Raw genomic sequence first — 12,174 nt, 5'->3', positions numbered from 1 at the left:
AAATATTCTCACCAATCCTTTCTTTGTTCGGGACTGAATGTAGCCACAGCAGTGACTACCACTGGAAACTGGCACCGCTGGCACTACAGCCAATCAGATTGTCTGACAGCTCTATGGTCCAGGACATTCTCCCAGTGGGGTGGAAGTTTCCCTCTGAAACAATTAAGGTTGCTCCCAGTGTGATATTGCTGTGGGGCAGCCAGACTTCAGGTGGGTGGGCTGATGTCTGAATTTTCAGAGAGGTAGTGGGGGTTGGAGTTGGGGGCAAGGAATATGGCGCCCCATAAAAGCCAAATCAACTTTCCTGTTCCCCATACCCCTTTATTCTGTGACAGACCAAAAAGCTGTCTACCTCAGCCTTAATTGCCTTCAATGATGGAGCACCCATCCTCACTGGTGCTTCCAAAGATTCATAATCCTTTGAGTGAAGAAATTTAATCTCAGATTTAAATGATATATTCCTTATCTTGAGACCGTGGCTCCGTGTTCTAGAATCCCCAGCCCAGGAAGCAACTTCACAGTGTTAACCCCTTTTGAATTTCTTCTAAATTTTGTGTGTTTAAGTGAGATCAACTCTTATTCTTCTAAACTTCAGAGTGTATGACCAATTTACTCAGCCTCTCATCATTGGATAGTCCTCTCACCCCAGGAATCAATCTAGTGAATCGTCATCGTACTGTCTCCAATGCAACTTTATCTATCCTTAAATAAGGAAACCAAAACTACGCAGGTGTGGTCTCACCAAAGTTGTAACAAGACTTCCTTATTTTCTTGCAATAAAGGCCAACATATCATTTGCATTCCTAATTTCATGTCACATCTGCATGCTAACTTTCTGTGTTTCTTGCAGGAGTTAACGCAAATCCCTCTGAACACCCTCGTCTATAAGTTTCAAAAAGTTTTTAAAAATTACTTTTCAATTCCTGCTACCAAAGAGAATAATCTTACACTTTCTCCCATTATACTCCAACTGTAATTTAACTGTCTATACCCCTTTTCAGCCTCCTTGTGAGCTCCTCACAGCTTGCATTCCAATCTACCTTTGTCAATTATCTTAGGTACATGACTCTTGGTCTCTTTTAAGTCATTAATATAAGATTGTAACTAACTGATGTCCCAAGAACACTCCATGTAGCACTCCAATTGTTACAACCTGCCAAATTGAATGTGTCCCATTTATCCTTACTCTTTCTGTCCTGTTCATTAATAAACCTACCACACATGCTCATATATCATCCCAAAAAACAGGAGCCCATATCTGCATATTAATATTTTGTGATACCTTAATCACAGTAGGGTTGAACTGTTTCAACAGTTTAGCAAAGTTTCTTGGCTTTTGTAGTCTATACTTCTATTCATAAGGTCCATCTAAAGCTTTTCTTTCAGTATGGTACCATGGTTTTGTCAGACATTTACACAAAACCTGGTTATTCGTATTATGGAATCAGCTCTGCTTCTTTGAATTTGCCCCGATGCAATATCCAAGCAGCAGCATCAAAACGGTTGAACCTCACAAGCACCACAAACGACAATCTCATGTACAAATGAGAATAGCTCAAACCAATCTATAGGTCCAACCAGCAATGGGAAGCTTGGTGGACGAGGGAACTTAATTTAAGGTCACCTCACTGGACTTGAATCCCCCTCCTCCAAATTAAGTTCCCAGCCAGTGCAAAATTAGAATGTCTCCATTCACAATTGCACACAAGTGGCATGCACGTGGTGAGGTATCGACTTCTTGCATGATTAACGGTGATTGATGCTGCATTTCCTCTTTGGGGAAAGTCTGTAAATGCCAGCCTATGCTTCAGACTAGGTGGTGTCAGTGCCAAATTGCATGGAGGATGACCGAGGACAGGTTAGCGGAGAAGGAGGGTGCAGAGGGTGGGCCAAAGGTGGAAGCGATAGTGCAGGCTGTTTGGGTGCACTCTAATTATGGTGCTCGAACTTTTGACACGAGGAGGGATGGCACGTCCCTGTCAGCCTCCGCTGTGAGAATCGATGAACTCCTCGCAGGTACATATATAATGAACTGAAATGCACAAGATTGTGCATGTTTAGCCATCTTGTCTCCCAGCTGAACTCACTCTCATTTCCATGCCCAACAACAAACTTAGACTCCAGAATGAAAGATTCAGGTCCTGGATTGGCATGACATCAAACGTAAGGTAACAAGAAAACATAAACAATTGCTTAGCAAAAAAAAGAGTGTGGTGGACCTCAGTTGTGCCTTTGTCCTATATGGACCACCGTTGTGTGTGCTTGTCATACCTGGACACATCCCCTTCCAGTTTGGGTCCTCCCCTCAGCACCTAGTATAAAGGTGGCTGTCTCCTCCCCCTTGTTCAGTCCAGGTCGGTTATTTGTTGGGATCTGCTCCTGATTCTGTTGTGAATAAAAGCCGACACTTATATTGGCATATCGGTAGTCTTTCGCCTTATTGATCGCGCATCAAAGAGTAATTAATAAAAACAACCATTTAGAAGTGTCAAGCAGCAGGGCTAACTAATAGAAACATTTTTGCCTTTTTGCTTAAGAAGAAGGACGAGGGACAAACTAGTTCCCAAGTCCTGGTCACCAGAGAAGGGGGAGGGAGGCGAGGGCCAAAGAATTGATTTTGATTAACACTGACTTGCTTTCACTTCTGCTGGTCTACACTCTGATCTAGCCTTGGCAGAACTCAGTTGCGGCAAAAGGCTGGTAGCCTTAGAATAAATTAGCACTCTGATTCAACTTCCAGGCCCTCGAAACCTTGATTCGAGGAGTCCAGGTGCAGGGCATATCCTCCACTCAAGAGCTGGCTCCAGGAGACACACCAAACTGCACCCCCCCAGGGAGGCTGTTGCCTAAGAGGTCAGTGTGACTGGTAGCCATACCAGAAGCACTGCACAGTGCCGGAATGGATGAATGATCCCATCCGTTCTATCAGGGTTAGTCTTCTCTCAGATCCCTCCATTGTCAAACCCTTATCATGGCGCCATGTATGTAAATGGCGACTCGCTTCACGGATCTCACACACCCATTAGCAGGGGACACATCAACACTCTCTCTCTCACAGACACTTCCAAATTTCCACCATCCCATTTATAACGTTGCTCACATTCCATCCACTGGCACTTCTAGCGATGACTCACCACGCACAGGGCACATGAGTTCACCCAACTCTGCTCCATCCTCTCTGATCACAGGACTTTCTTCTGTCTTCACACAGCCCAAGCTGTCACACAACAAGGGGGAGTGAGCCCATACCCGGGGAAGGTTGTTTGTTTGTTTTTCTTCGGTTACACCCCCTTTTTGTTTTATCCCCAAAACTAAAAAGGACATGGCTGGTATGAGTGGGAGGCCAGTATACTGCATTCGGTGTGGGATGTGGGAGTTCCTGGAGACAACTTGCCTCCCGGAAGTCCATATCTGTGCCAGATGTGTGGAACTGCATCTCCTGAAGGATCGCGTAAGGGAGCTGGAGCTGAGGCTCGATGAACTCAGTTTAGTTAGGGAAAATGAGAGAGTCATAGATAAAAGTTATAGTCAGGTAGTGACACCAGGGTCTCGGAAGGAAGACACGTGGGTCACGGTTAGGAGGGGTAATAGTCAGAAGGGTGATGTGCCAGAAAGCACCCCAGTGGCAGTCTCCCATAAGAGAAAGGGATGGGCAACAGATGGGAGAAGGGAAGGGAGTGAGCAGTCTGTGGAGGGATCCCCTGTGGTTGTCCCCCTCCACAATAGGTATATTGTTTTGGATTCTGTGGAGGGGGATGACCCTCCAGGGGTAAGCCACGAGGACCAGATCGCCTCCACGGAGACAGGCTCAGGGGTCCGGAAGGGAAAGAAGGGGTTTAGGAGAGCGATAGTTGTGGGGGACGCAATAGTTAGAGGCACGGACAGGCGCTTCTGTGGGACTGAACGAGAATCCAGGATGGTAGTCTGCCTCCCTGGTGCCGGGGTACTGGATGTCTCCGAGAGGGTAGGAAGCATATTTAAAAAGGAAGGTAGTCAAACGGATGTGATTGTACACATTGGGGGAAATGATGTAGGTAGGAAGAGCAGGGGGGTCATACGAGAGAAATTCAGGGAGTTGGGTGCTAGGCTAAAAAGTAAGACCTCCAGGGTAGCAATATCTGGACTGCTCCCGGTGCCTAGTGCAAGTGAGGCTCGGAACAGGGAGATTCTACAGTTGAACGCGTGGCTAAAGGACTGGTGCAAGAGGGAGGGTTTTAAATTCATAGATAACTGGGAAATCTTCAAGTCAGGATGGCAACTGTACAGAAAGGATGGGTTACACCTTAACTGGAAGGGAGCAAATATCCTGGCTGGGAGTTTTGCTCGAGTGTTTCGGCAGGATTTAAACTAGTGTGGCAGGGGGGTGGGGAACAAAACAGGAGGTCAGTAAATACTGAGGCTGGGGTCGAGCTGGGGGCCAGGGCAAGGCTAGCTAAGAAGAGGAGCACTCTGGAGGAGGAGGACCTGACTGGGCCTGGAGGTCTGGAGTGCATCTGCTTCAATGCGAGGAGTGTAACGGGTAAAACAGACGAACTTAGGGCCTTAATGCTTGTGCGGAATTTGGATGTGGTTGCGGTGACGGAAACTTGGTTAAAAGAAGGACAGGACTGGCAGCTGAATATTCCGGGGTATCAGTGTTTTAGGCGAGACAGAGGAGGGGCTAAAAAAGGTGGGGGAGTAGCGATATTAGTTAAGGAGCATATTACCGCGGTGCAGAGGGTAGACAACTTAGAGGGGTCATGTACTGAGTTGCTGTGGGTGGAACTCAGAAACAGGAAGGGTGCAGTCACTATGCTGGGGGTGTACTACAGACCACCCAACAGCCCACGGGAAGTGGAGGAAAGGATATGTCAGGAGATTCTGGATAGGTGCAGAAAAAATAGGGTTGTTGTAGTGGGGGACTTTAATTTCCCTGGCACAGACTGGAAAGTGCTTAGAGCTGGGGGACCGGACGGGGAGGAATTTGTAAAATGCGTACTGGAAGGTTCTTTGGAACAGTATGTAGATAGCCCGACTAGAGAGGGGGCTATACTGGACCTAGTTCTGGGAAATGAGCCCAGTCAGGTCGTCAAAGTTTCGGTAGGGGAACATGTGGCAAATAGTGACCACAACTCTGTTAACTTTAGGATAGTAATGGACAAGGATGAGTGCTGTCCTACGGGCAGGGTGCTAAATTGGGGGAAGGCTGACTATAGCCGGATTAGGCAGGAATTGGTGGATGTTGATTGGGAGAGGATGTTCGAGGGTAAGTCCGCGTCTGGCATGTGGGAGTCTTTTAAGGAACTATTGATAAGGCTGCAGGATAGGCATGTGCCTGTAAAAAGGAAAGATAGGAAAGGTAGGATTCGAGAGCCGTGGATAACCAGGGAAATTGAGGATCTGATTAAAATGAAAAGGGAGGCGTACGTTAAGTCCAGGCAACTGAAAACAGATGGAGCTCTGGAGGAATACAGAGAGAGTAGGAAAGATCTCAAACGGGGAGTTAGAAGGGCAAAAAGAGGGCACGAGATGTTCTTGGCAGGCAGGATTAAGGAGAATCCTAAGGCATTCTATTCATACGTTAGGAACAAAAGAGTTGTCAGGGAGAAAATCGGACCTCTCAGGGACAAAGGAGGGGAATTATGCTTAGAACCCAAGGGAATAGGGGAGATCCTAAATGAATACTTTGCATCGGTATTCACGAAGGAGAGGGGCGTGTTAACCGGGAGTGTCTCGGAGGGAGGTGTTGACCCGTTAGAGAAAATCTCCATTACAAGAGAGGAAGTGTTAGGTTTTTTAGGGAACATTAAAACTGACAAAGCCCCAGGGCCTGATGGCATCTATCCTCGACTGCTCAGGGAGACGAGAGGTGAAATTGCTGGGCCTCTGACGGAAATCTTTGTCGCTTCTTTGGACACGGGTGAGGTCCCTGAGGATTGGAGGATAGCGAATGTGGTCCCGTTGTTTAAGAAGGGTAGCAGGGATAACCCAGGAAATTGTAGGTCGGTGAGCTTGATGTCCGTGGTAGGGAAGTTGTTGGAGAGGATTCTTAGAGACAGGATGAATGTGCATTTAGAACGGAACAATCTCATTAGTGACAGACAGCATGGTTTTGTAAGAGGGAGGTCGTGCCTTACAAATTTGGTGGAGTTTTTTGAGGAAGTGACAAAAACGGTTGTTGAAGGAAGGGCCGTGGATGTCGTCTATATGGATTTCAGTAAGGCATTTGACAAAGTCCCACATGGCAGGTTGGTTAAGAAGGTTAAGGCTCATGGGATACAAGGAGAAGTGGCTCGATGGGTGGAGAACTGGCTTGGCCATAGGAGACAGAGGGTAGTGGTCGAAGGGTCTTTTTCCGGCTGGAGGTCTGTGACCAGTGGTGTTCCGCAGGGCTCTGTACTGGGACCTCTGCTATTTGTGATATATATAAATGATTTGGAAGAAGGTGTAACTGGTGTAATCAGCAAGTTTGCGGATGACACGAAGATGGCTGGAATTGCGGATAGCGAAGAGCATTGTCGGGCAATACAGCAGGATATAGATAGGCTGGAAAATTGGGCGGAGAGGTGGCAGATGGAATTTAATCCGGATAAATGCGAAGTGATGCATTTTGGAAGAAATAATGTAGGGAGGAGTTATACAATAAATGGCAGAGTCATCAGGAGTATAGAAACACAGAGGGACCTAGGTGTGCAAGTCCACAAATCCTTGAAGGTGGCAACACAGGTGGAGAAGGTGGTGAAGAAGGCATATGGTATGCTTGCCTTTATAGGACGGGGTATAGAGTATAAAAGCTGGAGTCTGATGATGCAGCTGTATAGAACGCTGGTTAGGCCGCATTTGGAGTACTGCGTCCAGTTCTGGTCGCCGCACTACCAGAAGGACGTGGAGGCATTGGAGAGAGTGCAGAGAAGGTTTACCAGGATGTTGCCTGGTATGGAGGGTCTTAGCTATGAGGAGAGATTGGGTAGACTGGGGTTGTTCTCCTTGGAAAGACGGAGAATGAGGGGAGATCTAATAGAGGTATACAAGATTATGAAGGGTATAGATAGGGTGAACAGTGGGAAGCTTTTTCCCAGGTCGGAGGTGACGATCACGAGGGGTCACGGGCTCAAGCTGAGAGGGGCGAAGTATAACTCAGACATCAGAGGGACGTTTTTTACACAGAGGGTGGTGGGGGCCTGGAATGCACTGCCAAGTAGGGTGGTGGAGGCAGGCACGCTGACATCGTTTAAGACTTACCTGGATAGTCACATGAGCAGCCTGGGAATGGAGGGATACAAACGATTGGTCTAGTTGGACGAAGGAGCGGCACAGGCTTGGAGGGCCGAAGGGCCTGTTTCCTGTGCTGTACTGTTCTTTGTTCTTTGTTCTTTGGGGGGGTGGGACAGCAGAGATACTTGCCCTCACTGAATTTGAGGGGGCTGCAGCTGAGCTTGCTGGGGATTGCTCCTGTGGGAAAGGGGAGCTTGGCCTCTCCCATCAACCTAGTATGGATCTCAGCTTCATCACTTCATCAAATCCTGACAGTCAGTCGAAGTGAGTCAAATGTATTCTGAAATAGTTTAGGCTCATCACTGAAACTGTCATTTACTTCCTGCAGACTTGAGCAGATTGCGGTCAACCAGACAGCTAAGTAGCACTTTGAGCCCCCAGAGTACGTCTGAGGATGAGGGGGCTCATGAAGGGCGTTCACAGCGTTCACCTAGCAACATCACACACCTCAGTGGGGTGTAGCTCTAGATTGTCTCACTGCTATCATTTCATATGGGCTTTAAGTTGGCAGAGTGAGAACATTATGGTCACCAGTAACCACACCTAAGGCCTAATCCTAGTGAGTCATGAGGTCAGAACATACAAGTGTGAATGCAGCTGGGGTACACCATTCTTCCAATGATTGCTCCTGCTGCATGTCCACTTGCACTGCTGCAATGTCTTATACCTTTGACTTCTGACTGTGAGGTCCACTTAGTCTGTTGAATGCCTATCATCTGTGACTCCTTTCCATTTCACAGGAAGAATGTCTTCATTCTGTGACTCCTGTCTGAAAGCTCCTCAACTAACACAGGAACCTTGACATAATTTCTGTTTCCAAAGCAGACTACGGACAGTGATACTCCCAAATCATGACAGCCCCAACTTCTGAGGGCTGGTGTGAACCATCACTCATGTGCCACAGTAACAAGGCCCCACCCCATACTCTGGAGTCTGCTTGCATCCCCTCCCCGTAAACAATGAGGTATCCATTTTAACCCCTTGTTTGTCAGTTTTTCATGCAACCATGTCGGGGTCCAGCTTCTCTGCCCTCAATCTTCCCTCTGCCTTCCATTGTTCATTATCCTCATCCACCTCCTTGTCCTTCTGCTTTCCATTGTGCCCCCTATTCCTTCCCCCACAGCACAGCTCTCCTTCCACATTGCCCCCCTTGTCTTTGTCAGCATCTCCCCCTCACCTAGCATCCCATGCCCAGTGAACTTCAGTATATTGAAGTGAAGGCTGCGTGAGTCCCACAGCATAGTGCTGTTCAGATAGGCAACAGTGTGTGGCATGGGGAACAGAAGATCCCCTGCACTCCCTAACCGTGGGAACAGAACCAATCAGAGTCAGTGAAACAGGGGGGGCTCCGGGTCCAGCAGCATAATGTTGACCATAAAGACCAGCTTGGCATGGAGCTGGAGAGCATGAACTGGTCTGTCCCAGCAGAGTGGTGTTCAGTACAACAGGAGGAGCACAGCACTATGGCAGATAGTATTTGTTGTACTCGCCTCAAAGTGTCTTGCAAACTGTGGTCTGCCTTGTGCACTCATTCTTTTTCAAACAGATTTGAGGCTGACATTATTTCCCACTGATTTAACGCAATGCTGGAAACCTGACGAGATTCCAGCGGCCAGCTGTTTTAATGAGCATGTGCGAGATGCAAATTGCCTTCATGCCACCAGGCAATTGGAAAACCAACCCACTATTATCCCACCATTGGGAGAATTTCAAACTGTTTTCATGTTGGTGGGTTTCCACATTTTTGATTCCTGCTGGATTATCCGATCCAGCCTGCCACGAATGGTGTGGGAGAATTCGACCCTGAGCATGTGTTTGAGAGTGAGAGACTCTCTCTCTGGGTGTGAGTGTCAGTGTGTGGCTGTCTGTGCGTTTGGATGTGAGTGAGAGAGAGTGAATGAGTAAATGACTGCGGCAGAATAAGAGGAAGAAAAGATTAGTGGGAGTTGTCTGTAGGCCTTAATACAGTTGTGGTAATGTAGGGGATGGCATTAAACAGAAAGTTTGTGATGCATGTAACATGGGTGCTATAGTAATCATGGGTGAATTTAATTGACATATAGACTGTCGTTAGCAATTATACCATGCCGAATAAATGGACTGTGTATGAGATGGTTTTTTTACACCACTATATTAAGGAACCAACGAAGAAACATGCTATTCTAGATTTGGAATTGTGCAATGAGAATGGATTAATTAATAATAATGTTGTGCGGAGTCTTTTAGGGAACAGTACCATAAAATAATAGAATTTTTCATTAGGATGGAAAGTAAAGAAGTTCAATCTGAAACTAGGATCCTAAATATAAAGAAAGGAAGCTATGAAAGTTATGAGGCGTGGGTTAGCTAAGGTAGATTGGGAAACTGGTGGATAGGCAATGGCTAATACTTAATGAAAGAATGGATACACTCTTTTTCAAATCACTTAAACACCAGGTCATGATAACAAACCCTGGCTGGAAATTTGACCAATATTTTCAATAAGATATTGCTAATACTCTTGTTTGATATTTCATTCTTTTATTGAATTTTCAAAAGCATAAATTAATATTATAAAAACCATCTAAATTTTATGAATCTATTGAACATTTTAAAGCACGATGTTTGCTGGAAGAGTTTATAGATACGTCAGGATTTCTAGGCATAACCTTGCTTTGACTGAGAGCATTATGGATCTTGGGTTGAGGTAAATTATGATGATGAGTAAGCAGGGCCACCCCCTATTCAGACGTTTGGGTAATAGATTTTGACTTGGCCTTCTTATGAGAAGCTTTATTATTTAACCTTCTGCATGTGATAATTAATGGGTTTAATTTTATTTAATTAACTCCATTTCTGAGAGGGATGGAGAAATAATATAGGGTTTATAACCTAATATTTCTAGTCTTGTTACTGATGTAAACGGAATCAATAAGAAGCTTCAAGTGCTCGCAAGCAGATCTGCTTGTTACAGGTAATTCTTGATGCAAAAGCACCATTGATTAACTAACCTTGATGTAGTGTTTATAGAATGAATTAGTGCTAGATAAGTGTTTGTTTAATTTCAAGGTTCAGTCGGTTTTGCACAATATATAGTGGCACCTGTGAGGCCATCTGGCATGTTATATTCCTTTTTAACAAAAAAAAAATTGGATCTAGATTCTACAGGCAGTGATAAGTCAGCTTGATATCTAAACGGAGGAACAAGTGACTGATTTTCATCAGTTCCTGTCCACCTGTTGGATTTTGGCTCTTACGTGCACACTATACATTTGGAAGAAACTGTCACAAATATCATGACCTAGAACTTCAATACTGCCGCAAAATGTAAATCATAATATTAAATGCAACCTGCTTAGACTCTGTAGAGTATAAAACAGGAAAAATGAGCACATGACAGAAAGTCATTGCAACAGATTGAAGTATTGTCTTCAGAGTGTACTAAAGTAATTAGAAAATGTCACTAAAGTTTTATTTGTCTGACTATTAAAAAAATGAGGATGTTAAGTGTAGATTTAGGCCAGAACTCAGCAAGAGCAAGATAAGAACTCACAGCTTCTGTTAAAAAGATTTTGCGGGTATGTGTTGTAAACGTAACTTAGGTTTCAACCTTATGCATGTTGCACGATAATTATCGCCACTAACATTTGATACTATACATAGGAGAACTCCAGTATGGTGTTAGACTGGGTTTAAAAACGTGGTTCAGCCTTTTGAGAAAGTGGATATTCCTGCCCCAGTTCATGAAACGTTCAAAATCTAATGTTTGAGAGTGGAGTTCTGTGTGTGCTTACAAACTGAACACAGACCTCTTGTGACAACCAGCGTCTGATTGGTAGCCAGACAATTAAGTTCAGCTGTTAGCAGCTGCAAACCAGGCTCTGCAGCTCCAGATCCCACGATGATAACTTGGTACAACAACAGTCTTGGAGATGCTCTAATTATCACGGCTTGTCAGTGTTGTCATGCAGCCAGATAGGTAAGACTTTGTAAGTTTTACTTACTAATAGGCAATTAGGACACAGCAATACTATAGTCTGAATAAAGATGGAGATAAGAAGCTGATCTTCAGAGCATTTTTGATCCTATAAATTGTATTGAATATTTTGATGTTATTTTGGATTGGCATCATGAAACTATGGATGAAAATCCGTGTTCAGATTGGGGGAGCGTTCTCATGCACAGCTGATGAATTTCAAGTGGTTCTTGACCATAGTTTCAATTGCATGAAAGAAAATTGGCAGCTTGTTTCACAGGAGAGATGTAAAGTGGGTTGCCGATTTACAATTTGCATATTACAACAGAAAACTCTATTCAAAAGAGCCACGGGACATGTGACTTTGCTAAAGGCACCATAGAAATGCAACTTGCTGGTGTTGTTATTCTATATTGTCACATTTTATACCTAATTCATATTATCAAACAAAGCCATGACCTGTTCCAACTATAGTTATCTAGCTAATTGTTTCTAAAAATCTTTGAAATAGTACAGATCACATCACATTTTCTTGTGTTTTAAACTTATTTAAGTGTAAATGATATTTTGTAATGTCTCCAGATAGTGATGTTCTCCTCTGAAAGGAATATTGCCCATCTTTTCCTGTCAGTTGGAATAAGATTTGCAATTTCTCTCTTGTCCCCGGTGCTGATTTTCTTTAAATATGACAGCAGCAAGATTGACACTGGAGGTCTTGTGACGCAGTTGGTAACATTCCAGCCTCTGAGCCAGAAGTTCTGGGTTCGAGTTCCATCCCAGGATGTGATGGCCAAAGAAGATGCGTTCATGTCACAGTCAAAAAGGTTGAGTGTATCAACCTGAAAATCCATCCAACATTCCAATGACTGGCGGTGACAGCAGGAGAGACTCCTGGTCAGCCACGTTTGATGTGGAGAGGTGTCCCTCAAGCTATAAGCCTCTGGTGACAGACTAGTGACCTGTTC

The sequence above is a fragment of the Mustelus asterias genome, chromosome 5 (genome assembly GCF_964213995.1).
Source record: "Mustelus asterias chromosome 5, sMusAst1.hap1.1, whole genome shotgun sequence".
Lineage (NCBI taxonomy): Eukaryota > Metazoa > Chordata > Chondrichthyes > Carcharhiniformes > Triakidae > Mustelus > Mustelus asterias.
The sequence above is the reverse complement of the archived record's forward strand: the minus strand, read 5'-3'. Positions refer to the sequence as shown.